We start from the raw sequence: 15,474 nt of genomic DNA on the forward strand, positions 1-15,474 counted from the left end.
GCAATCTCTTATGTTATACCTGTATGTAAAGGACACAGTAATGCAGTATTAGTTCTTTTTCATGCTCTGAAAGGTTTTCTTTTAAAACTAAACATACACCGTATGCTGTGCCTCTAGAAATAAGCTTTGTGAGAGCAGAGACTTTGTCCTTATTCACTCTTACCTTGCAAAGTCAGGTAAAATAGACGTCTAATGCCTAAGGCTGGACGAATAAATAATGCCATTGAAATGAGCATTTTACCTGTCAATTGCCATCTTAATGAGAAATCCCAATGAACGCAATTTTAGGGACATGCACTGGGTCCAAAATTCAGGTGAGAGAGCCAGAAGGAACAGTGGGTCAAAGGTGAACTTTCCACTTTTCATCCAGATTTTTTGGTATCAAGTATATTCATTCATCTTTTATATCTGAAACTTTAACATAACTTAATTTTCACACAACAAGGTTTTCCTGATGGAGGCAGGATAAAAAGGACCAGAAAACAGGAAGGTGATTCAGGCCTGTCATTCACTAGAAGAACTGGTTCTACAAACAGTAGTAGTTCAGGGAAAGTCTAATTTCTTTCCTTCTTTCTCATTCCTCCTTTGTTTCTTTTTATATTGAAGACCTGTGCCAGGTGTTTCACACACTTCCATCCTTCCTCGTTTTTCTAGCATTCAATTCAATTCAATTCAATTCAATTCAATGAGGCTTTAAAATATCAGCTTGACTCAACACAATGTCTTTATATTCTGCAGCACTTAATCCTTTCAAGGATGTTGAGATTAGGATTTTGAAGAAAAAAAAATAAGGGGGAAAAAGCTGTCTACCCTCCATAAAAGGGGAGATTTTCTCTATTCTATAGATTGGGAAAATGACTAATAAGAGGACTTTCCTAGGGTCACACAAGTGGATCAGTCTGAGCACACTCAAAGTAGGGTAGGTTATTCGAGGAAAGTTAATAAAGAGACTACTCACAAAGGTTTGCACATAATGTAGGGAAATCAAAATATGGTGCAAATATTGTGTTCAAATAAATGCGTGTAAATGGAAAAAATGAGACCTGTTGAAATTATTCCAGGAATGGGGGAGGGAGAATAAAGAGAATGATGGAGGGGGTGAATTCAACTATGATATATTGTAAGAACTTTTGTAAATGTTACAATGTACCCCAGTACACCAATAATAATGATAAAAAAAAGAGATGGTGCAGAATCCTAGAGCTACAAGCGGTGGGGCAGTTACTACTTCTGTGTCTGAAGGGATGAAAGCAGGAAGCAATTATCAAAATCCAGATTTAGGGAGGGATATGTGGAATGGGCTGCTTGAAAGGAGCCCACACTTTGGTGGAGGGACACAGCTATCCGTTTGTGACAACACAAGGAGAATACTGGGAGAATAAATATCTCTATTTTCTACTTCTCCATCGATCTGATGTGTTTTCAGGGCTCTGCATCCAGCATACTCAAATGAAAGCCAGAAGCAAGGGAGTCCATCCAAGAGGTTCATGAACCTGCTTGTACCAAATAGGAGGGGCAAAGGTGGAGAGTGATCTGAGGGGCAAAGGAAGTATATGACACATCCGTCAGTCTGAGGTGAGTTGGTACAGAGGCCATGTCTCCAGAATGGCCTTTCAGTAGCTGTCCTTGTGCTATCCCATCCTACAGGGAAGAGAACTCAAGTTCATAGCACCCAGCCCCAACTACCTGACAGCTGTCTGCTATTTGATCCCTCGATTGCCAAGAATTTCTTGTTAGAAAAACTTTGGGTGGATAGATCATTTATCCATGTGTTTCCATACCATGGATCATGGAAAGTTGACAGCTGTGTGTCTAATAATTGATTCTCCTGACCACTAAATATGAGAATTTGTTTCTTTGCCCCAACTGCAAAGTGATTTTTGATACAGAACAACTTCTTATATGCTCCAGATACACACATTGGCATGCTGATTATGTGAAATCTCACAAGGAATTATAGTCAATGCCAATCATTGTGTAAGTGAAGGTCAAATTTTACATCTTCTATTGGTTTTGTCAGCATTTTTAGGGTAAATCTTTGAAGCACACAAATTAGTGTTGGGAGACATGTCAGTACTGAAGGCATCTATGAGAAATTAAATGCCTGCGGACTACATAAGATAGTGCAGGAGAGAGAAAGGGAAAAACCGGAGTCCCTGTGCACAAAACTATTTGTTCAAACTACAAGGACTATCATCAGTCAGCTTTTTAAAAAAAGTGTCAAATGTATCTCAGATATTCAAGTTAGTTAGAAATATTACTTCCAGATTTTGAAATCTTCAGTCAGTGAGTAGCTGACACATACTGTTGGAGCTCCCTTTAAAATTATAGGTTGGAGTGCATTTGTAGAGGTAACATATATAGCATGGTAATAAAAGAAATTTCTCTGGATTATGATAGCCCTGGGTTCAAATTCTGCCTACACCACTTACTAGCTGACTTTTCTAAACCTCAGTTTCCTGCCTATTTTAAATAATACTATTTACCTTGTAAGGTTTGTATATATTAGATTGTGCACACAATACTGCATAACAACCACAAAACCTCAGTGGTATAGAACAGCAAGTATTTATTATTCACGTGGCTGGAGTCTTACAGATTTTGGCCAGGTGGCTCTCTTGATCTGGACTGGACTTGGTTACTTCTCTGGGTGTTAACTGCCTATTGGTTAATCTAGAATGGTGGCTTCTAGGATGACTAGCTGTGCTCCATGTGTCTTTCATCCTCTAGCAGGCTTGCTTGGGCATAGTCTCATGGTGATGACAGAGCAAACAAGAAGTATTTTTCTAAAAAAGATATCTATAAAATGTACCAAAATGCACAAGAAGTATTTTTCAAGCCTCTGATTGCTCATGGTTGCAAATACTGTATTGGCCAAGGTAAATCACATGACTAAGCCTAAAGTCAGAGTGAGAGGGCAATAAATACATACTTACATTTAAAGAATATGGATGCAAGAAGAGATGAAGAATTGCAGCCATTAATGTGATCAATTTGCTACAGGATAATGAAGTTTAAATGAGGTAATTCTCAGCAAGAACTCAGACATAGTAATCTTTAATACATGGTAGTAGTTTGTCATATTATTATTCCCTATTTACATCACAACTAGAATTATCAAGGTTTTAATTTCTACTGCTGTTTTTTGTGTGCTACTTTATGAGTTTGTAGAAATTCTTGATTTAAAACAGAATAAAGAGATTTGGGTTCAACGTCTGGCTGTGAAATGCCTCTTAATATACCCTCACTATGTTAGGAGCAGGGTTTGCTGTGCAGCCAGACAGACCCTGGTTCAATAATTTGTCTACTTTCTGTTCTTTGACCTACTATATTTACTTCTCCTCAGTCTTCTTAGCTGTAAAATGAAGATAATTATACTTATCCAGCTGGGTTTTTGTGATGGTTAAATAAAAAAATGCCTTTCATATCTTTCTTAATGGTTTCCACACATTATTAGTTTTCAACAAATGGTAGCTATTATTTATAACTTTAGTAACGTATATTTGTTGAAAAATTAGAAAAACAAATACCAAAATTCTATTACATAGAGATAGCAACTATTAATATGATTATTTTATCATAATGTTATATGCATATATTTCCAAAATTAGGATTAGATTATTTATCTTAATCTATAATGCATTTTCTCCAGTTTATATGACATGACAGCATTTTCTTTATTCATTCATCTGTTGATGGACACTGGGGTTGTGTCCATGCATGGCTATTGTGAATAATGCTGCAGTGAATACAGAAGTGCAGATATCTCTTCTAAGAACTGACTTTATTTCCTTATATATACCCATATGTGGGATCTCTGTATCACATAATAGTTTAATTTTTTAACAGACTTCTCTATTATTTTACATAATGTTCCTACCAATTAACATTCCCACTAAGAGTGCCCCAGCGTGCACTTTTTCACCAACACTTGTTATATTTTGTCTTTTAGATAAAAGCCCTTGTATCAGGTGTGAGGTAATATCTCACTGTGGCTTGATTTGCATTTCATTGATAATTACTATTGTTGAGAAACTTTTCATGTATCTGCTGCCTATTTTTAAGTATTTTTTGAAAAATATATATTCAGATTCTTTGCCCAGTTTTTAACTTGCTTATTTATTATTATCAAGTTGGGTGATTCTTTATATATTTTGGATATTAACCCCTTATCAGATATATGGTTTAAAATATTTTCTCCCATTCTGGATGTTGCTTTTTTTCATTTTGTTGATTGTTTCATTTGCTATGTACAAGCTTTTCACTTTGATGTAGTCCCACTTGTCTGTTTATTTTCTTTGTTGTTTGTATTTTCATAATCTAATATACTGTGATTATAATATACAGGATCTAATATACTGTGTGGTCACTATAGCTAATAATACTATGCTGGCTACTTAAAATTTGCTTAGAAAGTAAATCCCTAATGTTCTCACCACAAAAGCAAAATGAAACAGAACAAATGGTGACTAGGCAGGGTGATGGATGTGTGAACTAACTTAATTATGTTAGTCCTTTCATGATGTATATGTATATCAAAACAGCATGTGGTACACCTTAAACTTATTTCCAGTAAAGCTGAAAAAATAATGTTCTTCCACATGAAAAATATAGATTAATAACAACAATTTTCATGTATTTATCATACCCACTGTGATATATTCTAATTTATCAAACCAATATTATATGGTGGAATCATTAGACAAATTTTTATAGCAATAGCTCTGCAATGAACACCTTTAAAAATATATGTATGCACTTGATTTAAACTATTAAAATCACCATAAGAAAGGGATTAAGGTAGAAAGGAGAAAAATAGAGATGAACCAATTAGGGTTATAATACATATATACATGGAAATGTCACACGGAAACTCCCTCTTTAGTTATCTGAAACAAACAAAAATGTCATTTTTTTTCTTTTACAAAATTGGAGAGCAGGAGGAAAGAACAGGTCCTGTGCGGGGGGGTTGGTACCAGTGGGAGGGAGGAGGATGTGGGGAAAGGGTGTGGGATGGTGAATGTGATGCAAATACTGCGTACACATGTAGGTAAATGCAAAAATGAGACCAGTTGAGTCTATTCCAGGAGTGGAGAGAGGAGGGATAAAGGAGAAAGATGGAGGGGATGAATTCAACTATGATATATTTGACATACTGCAAGAACTTTTGTAAATGCCGCAATGTGCCCCCAGCACAGCAATAAAAAAAATACAAAACAACAACAAAAAACCCTTACTTGTTTCTTTAGGTTAAATTTATGGCATAAATTGCTGAGTTAGAGGTTAATTATTTTAAAAGCTTTTATTGTCAAGTCTGATAGACATATAGAAAAGTACACAAAATATATTACAGATCAGTGAATCATCGTAAACAAGCACTCATGTATTCACCACCCTACATAAGAATCAAAAAGTACCAGTTTCCAGAAATTCTACTTTTGCATCCCCTCTCAGTCACCAGCCCTGCCCACTCCCCAGAGGTAACCACTATCCAGACTGTTAGCGCCATGTTTATATTGTTTTTGAATTTCATTGAATGAGCTCAGATTATATGCATTGTTTTGTTTCTGGTGACTTTCAGTCAACATTCTGTTTGTGAGATTCAACCATATTGTTTAATATGGAAATAGCTCACTCATTTTTATTTTTATATATTATTTCATTCTACAAATATATACCTTCTCTATTTCATTATTGTTGGACAATTTGGGTCATTACCATGTGGATGCCTCAGAATAATGTTGCTATCTTCTTGGGATATGTGTGCACATTTCTGTAGAATATACACTTGGTAGTAGAACTGCAGAATCATAAGATCTGTGCATCCTCATCTATAGAAGACAGTGTTCGACTCTCCCGAGGTGATCGCTCTAATCGACACTTCCACCTAAGCAGCAACTTACGACAGGTCCTGTTTGCTGTACATTCTCTTTTGCACTTGCATTAAAAAATGAGCTATTCTGGAGGGAGCATTGTGGTTTTATTTTATATTTCTCCTGTAACAATGATCACGTAGTTGAACACCATCTCATATGTGTGAAACACTTGAATATTCTTTCTTGCAATGTGCTCATGCAAACCTCTTGTCCATTTTTCTACTGGTTATCTGACTTTTTGAGAAATTGATTTGTAGGAAGTCTTTTATATTCTGGAGAGAGTCCTTTATTGAAAACTGTGTTACAAATGTATTTTCCCACACTTCAGTTTGCTGCTAGGCTCTCTTCAGAGTGTCTTTTGATGAACATAAGTTCTTAACAAGACTCTTAAATATATCATTCCTACCTAACCTCCCTTTTACTATTTGTGGTTTTTTGCACAATGTGTCCTGTTTAAGAAAACATTCCTGACTTGGATAATGTTTTAGTAGGTTCCGGGTGCTATAACAAAGTACCACAGAATGGGTGACTTATAAACAGCAGAAATTATTTATTACAGTTATGGAGGCTGGAAGTCTGAGGTCAGGGTGCCAGGCTGGATTCTGGCAAGAACCCTCTTCTGGGTTGCAGACTACTGACTTCTATTAGTATCCTCTCATGAAGGAGAGAAGGCTACAGATGTTTAACAAAGGTACTAAGGGATCCACCTTCATAATGTAATTATCTCTTAGAGGGCCTACCACCTAATGGCATCACATAGGGGTTAGGGTTTCTTCATAAGAATTTTAGAAGGGACACATTCAGCCCATAACAGATGATAACAACATTCTATAACATCTTCTAATTTTTTTTTGTTTTGGCTTTCACATTTGAACTTACAATCTACTAGATTTGAGTTTTGCATAAAATAAAGTAGTACTTAGTTTTATTATACTCTGTACAGACATTCCATTGCCCTTTGTCAGCACCCTTCAGTGACAATATTGTTTTTGCCCACTGATCTTCTGTCCTACTTTTATTTTCAATAAATGTTCATATATCTGTGTATCTATTTCTTGGATTTTTATTATAGTCTATTGACATACTTATTTGTACTTCAGTCTCTAAAGGACATTAATTTTTAATTTTTATTTTAATTTTTTATTAGTATAAATTAATTGCACAAAGGGGTTTAATTGTGACTTTACAACATACAAATAGAGCACTTTGATCAAAGTCACTTTCTTAACCACCCTCCCTCAAAAGGTCATTAACTTTTTAAAAGACTTTTGTTAACACATTGGAAGGGTTGTTCTGGTTATTTTAAAAAAGGTAATGTATTTATTTTTTAATAATAATTTTTAAACTATTTTTCTTATGGACAGTCTGCTGATTTGAGAAATTTCCTAGTTGTCCTAGCTATACATGAAATTGCAGAAACAAAGTCACTGACAATTCATATTGTCTCTTTTGTTGATATTCCTTCCTCCATTCCTTTTTTTCCTCCAAACATCTCTCTTGTTTCTGGGAATATACCAACTACTCTAGTTTTACATTCCTCCCTCGCTACCAGATGTCAGAAAACTGCACAAACAACTATGTAATTACAACACAGTCCTTTCCAGAGATATTTACATTTTAAAATGGTCACCTTGAACAAGATGCTTCCAAAACCAAAAGGAATGCCTCTATAATGCTAGAATGTTAGAATTATAAGCGGGTCATGGGTAGTTGGTTTCTTCATCTGTATCACAATGAAACAAGACTGAGTGACTGGGTCTGCAGTCCAGAGAGGTGGCAATGAGTTGCTCAAAGTCACCTGGTTATGTGCAATAATCAGGATAACAAGACACACATTTGAGCTTTTGTAAAGGAGTCTTCTTAGTGACCTTACGGTTTTGCAAAATTAGTGGTTCATTCAGGTTATTCCAAAGTTTATCTTAATCATTATGGAATTGTAAGATTAGACTGCAGCCCCTCATTGAAACTCTTAAGTAGAGGTGAAAAGACAGAAAAGCTTTTTTCTTTCTTTTTTTATTATATTCAAATGTGCATGCAATGTTTGGGTCATTTCTCCCCTTCTCCCCATCCACTTACCCCCCACCACTGCTTCCTCCCTCCCCCAACCCTCACTACCAGGCAGAAACTATTTTGCCCTTATCTCTAATTTTGTTGAAGAGAGAGTATAAGCAATAATAGGAAGGACCAAGGGTTTTTGCTAGTTGAGATAAGGATAGCTATACAGGGAGGTGACTCGCATTGCTTTCCTGTGCATGTGTGTTACCTTCTAAGTTAATTCTTCTTGAACTAACCTTTTCTCTAGTTCCTGGTCCCCTTCTCCTTTTGGCCTCAGTTGCTTTAAAGTATCTGCTTTAGTTTCTCTGTGTTGAGGGCAAAAAATGCTATCTAGTTTTTTGGGTGTTTTACCTATCCTCATACCTTCCTTGTGTGTTCTCACTTTATCATGTGATCAAAGTCCAATCCCCTTGTTGTGTTTGCCCTTGATCTAATGTCCACATATAAGGGAGAACATACGATTTTTGGTCTTTTGGGCCAGGCTAACCTCACTCAGAATGATGTTCTCCAGTTCAATCCATTTACCTGCAGATGATAGCATTTCATTCTTCTTCATGGCTGCATAAAATTCCATTGTGTATAAATACCACATTTTCTTAATCCATTCATCATTACTGGGTCATCTTGGCTGTTTCCATAACTTGGCTATTGTGAATAGTGCTGCAATAAACATGGGTGTGCAGGTGCCTCTGGAGTAACCTGTGTCACATTCTTTTGAGTATATCCCCAAGAGTGGTAATGCTGCATCATATGGTAGATCAATGTTTAGCTTTTTAAGTAGCCTCCAAATTTTTTTCCAGAGTGGTTGTGCTAGTTTATATTCCCACCAGCAGTGTAAGAGAGTTCCAATTTCCCCACATCCTTGCCAACACCTGTTGTTCGTGGTGTTGCTAATGATGGCTATTCTAACAGGGGTGAGGTAGAATCTTAGTGTGGTTTTAATTAGCATTTCCTTTATTGCTAGGGATGGTGAGCATTTTTTCATGTGTTTTTTGGTCATTTGAATTTCTTCTTTTGAGAAAGTTCTGTTTAGTTCACTTGCCCATTTTTTTATTGGTTCATTAATTTTGGGAGAATTTAGTTTTTTAAGTTCCCTATATATTCTGGTTATCAGTCCTTTGTCTGATGTGTAGCTGGCAAATATTTTCTCCCACTCTGTGGGTGTTCTCTTCAGTTTAGAGACCATTTCTTTTGTTGAGCAGAAGCTTTTTAGTTTTATGAAGTCCCATTTATCTATGCTATGTCTTAGTTATTGAGCTGCTGGGATACCATTGAGAAAATTCTTTCCTACATCTATTTCCTACTTTTTCCTGTACTAACTTTAGAATTTGTGGTCTGATATTAAGATCCTTGATCCATTTTGAGTTAATGTTGGTATAGGGTGATATACATGGATCTAGTTTTAGTTTTTTGCAAACTGCTAACCAGTTTTTCCAGCAGTTTTTGTTGGAGAGGCTGTCTTTTTTCCATTATATATTTTTAGTGCCCTTGTCAAACTATAACAAGTTGGTTATAGTTGTGTGGCTTCATGTCTGGGTCCTCTATTCTGTTCCACTGGTCTTCATGTCAGTTTTTGTGCCAGTAACATGCTGTTTTTATTGTTATTGCTTTGTAATATAGTTTGAAGTCAGGTATCGTGATACCTCCTGCATTGTTCTTTTGACTGAGTATTGCCTTGGCAATACTCTTGTGGCCTCTTGTGTTTCCATATAAATTTAATGGTAGATTTTTCAATGTCTTTAATGAATGTCATTCGAATTTTGATGGGAATTGCATTAAACAGTAGATTACTTTTAAGAGTATAGACATTTTTACTATGTTGAATCTACCAATCCATGAGCATGGGAGATCTTTCCACTTTCTATTGTCTTCCTCAATCTCTTTCTTCAGAAGTTTATAGTTTTCCTTGTAGAGGTCATTCACATCCTTTGTTAGGTTTACACCTAGGTATTTGATTATTTTTTTGAGGCTGTTGTAAATGGAATTGTTTTCATATATTCGTTCTCAGTTTGTTCATTATTAGTGTATAGAAGTGCTAATGATTTTTCTATGTTGATTTTATATCCTGCTACCTTTCTATACCTGTTTATGGTGTCTAGGAGCTTCTGAGTAGAGTTTTTTGGGTCTTTAAGGTATAGGATCATATTGTCTGCAAATAGGGGTATTTTGACAGTTTTTTTCCCTATTTGTGTTCTTTTTATTCCTTCTTCTTGCCTAATTGCTGTGGCTAGGAATTCCAGTACTATGTTGAATAGGAGTGGAGATAGTGGGCATCCTTGTCTAGTTCCTGATTTTAGAGGGAATTGTTTCAGTTTTTCTCCATTAAGTATAATGCTGGCTGTAGGTTTGTCATATATAGCTTTTATAATGTTGAAGTACTTTCCTTCTATTCCTAGTTTTCTTAGAGCTTTTATCATGAAATGGTGTTGGATCTTATCAAAAGCTTTTTCTGCATCTATTGAGATGATCAAGTGTTTTTTGTCTTTGCTTCTGTTAATGTGGTTTATTACATTTATTGATTTTCGTATGTTGAACCACCCCTGTATTCCTGGGATGAAGCCTACTTGGTTGTGGTGAATGATCTTTTTGATGTGTTGTTGAATTCGGTTTGCCATTATTTTATTGAGGATTTTTGCATCAATGTTCATGGAGGAAATTGGACTATAGTTCTCCTTTTTGGAGGTGTCAGAAAAGCTTTAAGGTGAACATTCTTTCCATAAAACAACACTTGCCTTCATTTAGTTTTGTTCATGATATGTTAAGATTCTTCTTCCCTGCTGTGACCCCCTAGGCAGTACTTCAGCTGCTTGGGTCATTTTCTATGAAGGACTCTTTCTTGTGAAGACCATGTCCCATTTCTTCATTTTGGAAAACTCTCCTGAAAGGGGACAGTTGACCCCAAGAGAGAGGAGAAGATTTGTGTCCCATTACCACCCTTCTCTCTTTAGCTCCCATTCATGTAGGCTATATCAGATTAACTATGATTCAGTTCAATTAAATCCTTTCAGGTATTTTTTTTTAAGTACCAACTACATGCTGAGCACTGAGGTAGGCACTAGGGATACAAAGACGAGTCAGATAGAGCAGGGATATTTATGAGCTTATACCATAGTCTGGAGGCTACACAATTATGAAGGCAATTTTGAATGACACCAAAGCTACCCATGTAGAAATCATATCCAGGAGGAAGAGAGACACCAGGCCAGGACTATTACTTAATTTTAGGCCAGATCATCATTTAATAAAATTTCCATAGTTTTGTTTTCTCTCTGCTTAATCCACAGAATTTAATTAGTGAGCAACAAATTGATAGGAAGCTTTGTGTTGTATGCTGGGGAATCAGGACTCAGTGGAGAGGAGGAGAGAACCAAAGATGAGAAAAATATATTTCTTGATTTCAAAGAGCATAGAACCTGGGAGTAGGGATAGGTAGTAGGATATAATTATAAAAGTAGAATGCAAAATGTCCTCTAATATTGGTAAATGTGAAAAATGAGTTACTTTGAACTAAGAGAAAGAAGATATAATTCACAGGTCAATAAGGCTCAAGGAAGGAAGAGCTCAATCCCACCTCAATTCCAAATCTGCAGTTTATCAAACTGTTTCTTCACTCCTGAATCAGGGCAGGGACTTGGGGGGAGGTCCTTTACTTCTCTCTTGCTCATTGTCTCTCTTACTCAATTTCAGAGTCACAGCCTCTGGAACACCTCCAGTTTCTTAACTCTGGCCTCTGTTTCCCCACCTAAACTTCACCCAAAGGCCCTGGCTCTAGGGTTCTTATTTCCAAGTCACAAGGCCTTCTTAGCTCATCTAATATTCAGTATGCTGCGAAACCTAGTAGACTTATAGACTTGGGTTTCACTCAGGTCACGTGGATTTTTTTTTAATTGAGGTAAAATTTATATAACATAAAATTAGCTGTTGTAACTGTACAATTCAATGCCATTTAGTACATTCATGTTGTGGTGTAACAATCACCTCTATCTAGTTCCCAAACATCTTCATATTTAAAAAGAAAACACCATTCCCATTAAACTGTCACTCTTCATCACTACTACCACTCCCTCCAGCTCCTGGAAGACACTAAACTGCCTTCTTACAGTAGGGATATACCTATACTGAAAGCTGTATAGAGTGGAATCATGCACAAGTGAGATTTCATGTCCACCTTCTTTTACTTAGCATGTTTTTGAGATTCATCTACACTATGATAGCCAGCATCATTCTTTCTATGGTTGAGTAATACTCCTTTGTATGTATACATCACATTTTGTTGATCCATTTGTCTGTTGATGGACATCTGGGCTGTTTCCACCTTTTGTCTATAGTGAATAGTGCTAATACAAACATTTGTGTACAAATATTTGAGTATCTCAATTATCTTTTTATTAGGATATGTTTGTTATACAGGGGGATTCATATTGACAATTCTGAATATTGTCTATGTACAATATACAATGTACAATGTATATTTTATATTGGCTAGATCACTCCCACCATCTCTCCCTCTCAACCTCCTCCCTGCCCCACATAAAGCAATTGTAAGAGGTTTCTTTGTTCCCTTTCACATAAGTATATGAAGTACATCAACCATATACCTTCATCTTAGTCTCCTTCATTCACCCGCCTCCCACTTGAACCTCCTGCACTATACCTATTTTATAGTCTTATCTTTCATTATTAATATTTAAGTCTCTTCGACTCAAGTGGTAGATCACCTGTCTAGCAAACATGAGGCCCCAAGTTGGAACTCCAGTACCACAAAAAAAAATCTAATATTTAAGTTGATGTTCAAAGGGGATTCTCAATGCATCCCCTCTGTGAGTTATACTTTACTTTGGTCCGTCCAACCCCTACCATTACTCCCCCTTACCTTTTACCTCACCTCATCCATTTTTCAATAGCTTTGAATACAAATCCTTATATCCTCTACCTTCACAGATGTTATGTTTTATGATATTATTTATACTCTATCATTCTCTTTGACTTTCCCTCTTTGCCTGAGTTCCATGGAGCAGTTCTACTATTACAAACATGTTATACATATGAGTTTGTATATTATAATGCTTGTTTTTGTGTATATGTTTATCTTTTGGATCTATTGTCCAAGTATGAAAGAAAACATGCAACCTTTGTCTTTCTGAGCCTAGCTTATTCCACTTAACATGATGTCCTCCAAATGTATCCATTTTCTTTCCAATTATATATTATTATTCCTTATTGCTGAGTAAAACTTCATTGTGTATATGTGCCACAATTGCATGATCCATTCATCAGTTGTAGGGCATCTGGGTTGTTTCCATAGCTTGTCTATCATGAATAGTGCTGCGATGAACATTGGTGTGCAGGTGTCTCTATTGTATCCTGACTTATGTTTCTTTGGGTAAATGCCCAGGAGTGATATCACTGGATTATATTTAAGTTCTGTTTTTAGCTTTTTGAGGAACTTCATACTGTTTTCCATAGTGGTTGTACTAATTTGTATTTCCACCAGCAGTGTATGAGAGTTCCTGTCTCATCACATCCTCGCCAGCATTTGTTGTTGTTACTACCCTTGATTCTGGCCATTCTAACTGGAGTGAGATGAAATCTAACTGATTTGCATCTCTTTTATAGCCAGGGAAGTTGAACACTTCTTCATGTATTTACTGACCATTTGTACCTCTTCCTTTGAGAATTCCCTGTTTAGTTTATGTGCCCATTTCTTCATTGGGATGTTGATTCTTTGGGGGCTGAGTTTTTTGAGTTCCCTATTGATTCAGGACATTAGTACCTTATCAGATGGCAAAGATTTTCTCCCATTCTGTTGGCTGTCTCTTGAGTCTGGTGACTGGTTCCTTTTCTGTGCAGAAGCTCTTTAGTTTGATGCAGTCCCATTTGTTCATTGTTTCTTTTAGATGCTGAGCCTTTTGAGTTCTGTTTAGGAAGTTGTTCCTATACCTATCTGTTCCAGTGTATTTCCTGCTACTTACTGGAGTTGTTTCAAAGTTTGGGGCCTTATGTTATGGTCTTTGATCCACTTTAAGTTGATTTTATTACAGGGTGAAAGACAGGGATCTAGTTTCAATCTTCTACATGTGGATATCCAGTTTTCCCAGCAGTATTTGTGGAAGAGGCTGTCTTTTTTCCATCATATATTTTGGGCTTTTTTCTTGAAGATCAGTTGGATATAGATGTGTGGGTTCATGTTGGGATCTTCTATTTTTATCCATTTGTCTTCCTGTCTGTTTTTGTGCTAATATCATGCTGCTTTTATTGCTATGGCTCTGTAGTATAGCTTGAAGTCAGGAATTGTGATACCTCCAGGATTGGAATTTTTGCTCAGAATTGCTTTGGCTATTTGATGTCTTTTGTGTTTCCATATGTATTTTAGGATTGATTTTTCTATCTTTGTGAAGAATGTCACTGGAATTTTGATAGGAATTGTGTTGAACATGTAGATTGATTTTGGTAGTATGGCCATTTTCACAATGTTGATTCTACCAATCCATGAGCATGGAAGTTCTTTCCATATTCTGATGTCTTCTTCAATTTCTCTCTTCAGTGGTTTATAGTTTTCATTGAAAATGTGTTTGGTTTCCTTTGTTAAATTTATTCCAAGGTACTTTATTATTTTTGAGGCTATTGTAAATGGGATAGTTTTCCTGATTTCTTTCTCAGTCTGTTGATTGTTGGCATATAGGAAGGCTACTGATTTCTGCATGTTTATTTTGTATTCTGCTACTTTGCCAAAGGAGTTTGGTAGAATTTTTAGGGTCTTTTAGGTATAGGAGCATGTGATCTGCAAATAGGAATAGTTTGACTTCTTCCTTCCTTATTTGAATCCCTTTATTTCTTGCTCTTTTCTTATTGCTCTGGCTAGGAATTCCAAAACTATATTGAATAGGAGTGGGGAAAGTGGGCATCCCTGTGTCATTCCTGACTTTTGTTGGTATAGTTTTAGTTGTTGTCCACTTAGTATGATGTTGGCTGCAAGTTTGTCATATATATCCTTTATTATGTTGAGGAACATTCCTTCTATTCCTAGTTTCTTCAGAGCTTTTATCATGAAAGGGTATTGAATTTCATCAAAGGCTTTTTCTGCATCTATTGAGAGGATCAAGAGTTTTTTTATCCTTGCTTCTGTTTATATGTTGTACTACATTTATAGATTTGCATATATTGAACTATCCTTGCATCCCTGAAATGAAATGTGTGTTTATCTCAATTCTTTTGTGTATATACTCAAAAGTGGAATGACTGAATCATATGATAATTCTGTGAGGAATTTTGAGGAATTGCCTTTCTCAGTGGCACCTTTGGTTTATATTTCCACCAGCAATTTAAGAGGGTCTTGATTGCTCCATCTCCTCACCAAAACTTATTTTCCATTAAAAAAATTATTATTGTTTTTATTATAGCCAATCTAATAGATGTGGAATATATCTCACTGTGGCTTTGATCTGCATTTCTGTAATCATTATTGATGCTGGGCATATTTTCTTGTGTTTCTTGAGAATTTGTACATCTTTTTTGGAGAAATAGCTATTGGATCATTTTTAAA

General features: G+C 36.0%; 1 long non-coding RNA gene across 1 annotated transcript in view; it reads left to right on the plus strand.

Moving 5' to 3' along the window:
• The first annotated feature begins 1,163 nt into the window (after positions 1-1,163).
• Positions 1,164-15,474, plus strand: part of LOC141420799 (uncharacterized) — a 110,572-nt gene continuing 96,261 nt past the window's right edge. Inside the window, exon 1 of the long non-coding RNA XR_012445447.1 lies at positions 1,164-1,575. This is a non-coding gene — a long non-coding RNA (uncharacterized lncRNA). The remainder of the gene's footprint in view (positions 1,576-15,474) is intronic.

Source organism: Castor canadensis, chromosome 2 (genome assembly GCF_047511655.1).
Source record: "Castor canadensis chromosome 2, mCasCan1.hap1v2, whole genome shotgun sequence".
Classification (NCBI taxonomy): Eukaryota; Metazoa; Chordata; class Mammalia; order Rodentia; family Castoridae; genus Castor; species Castor canadensis.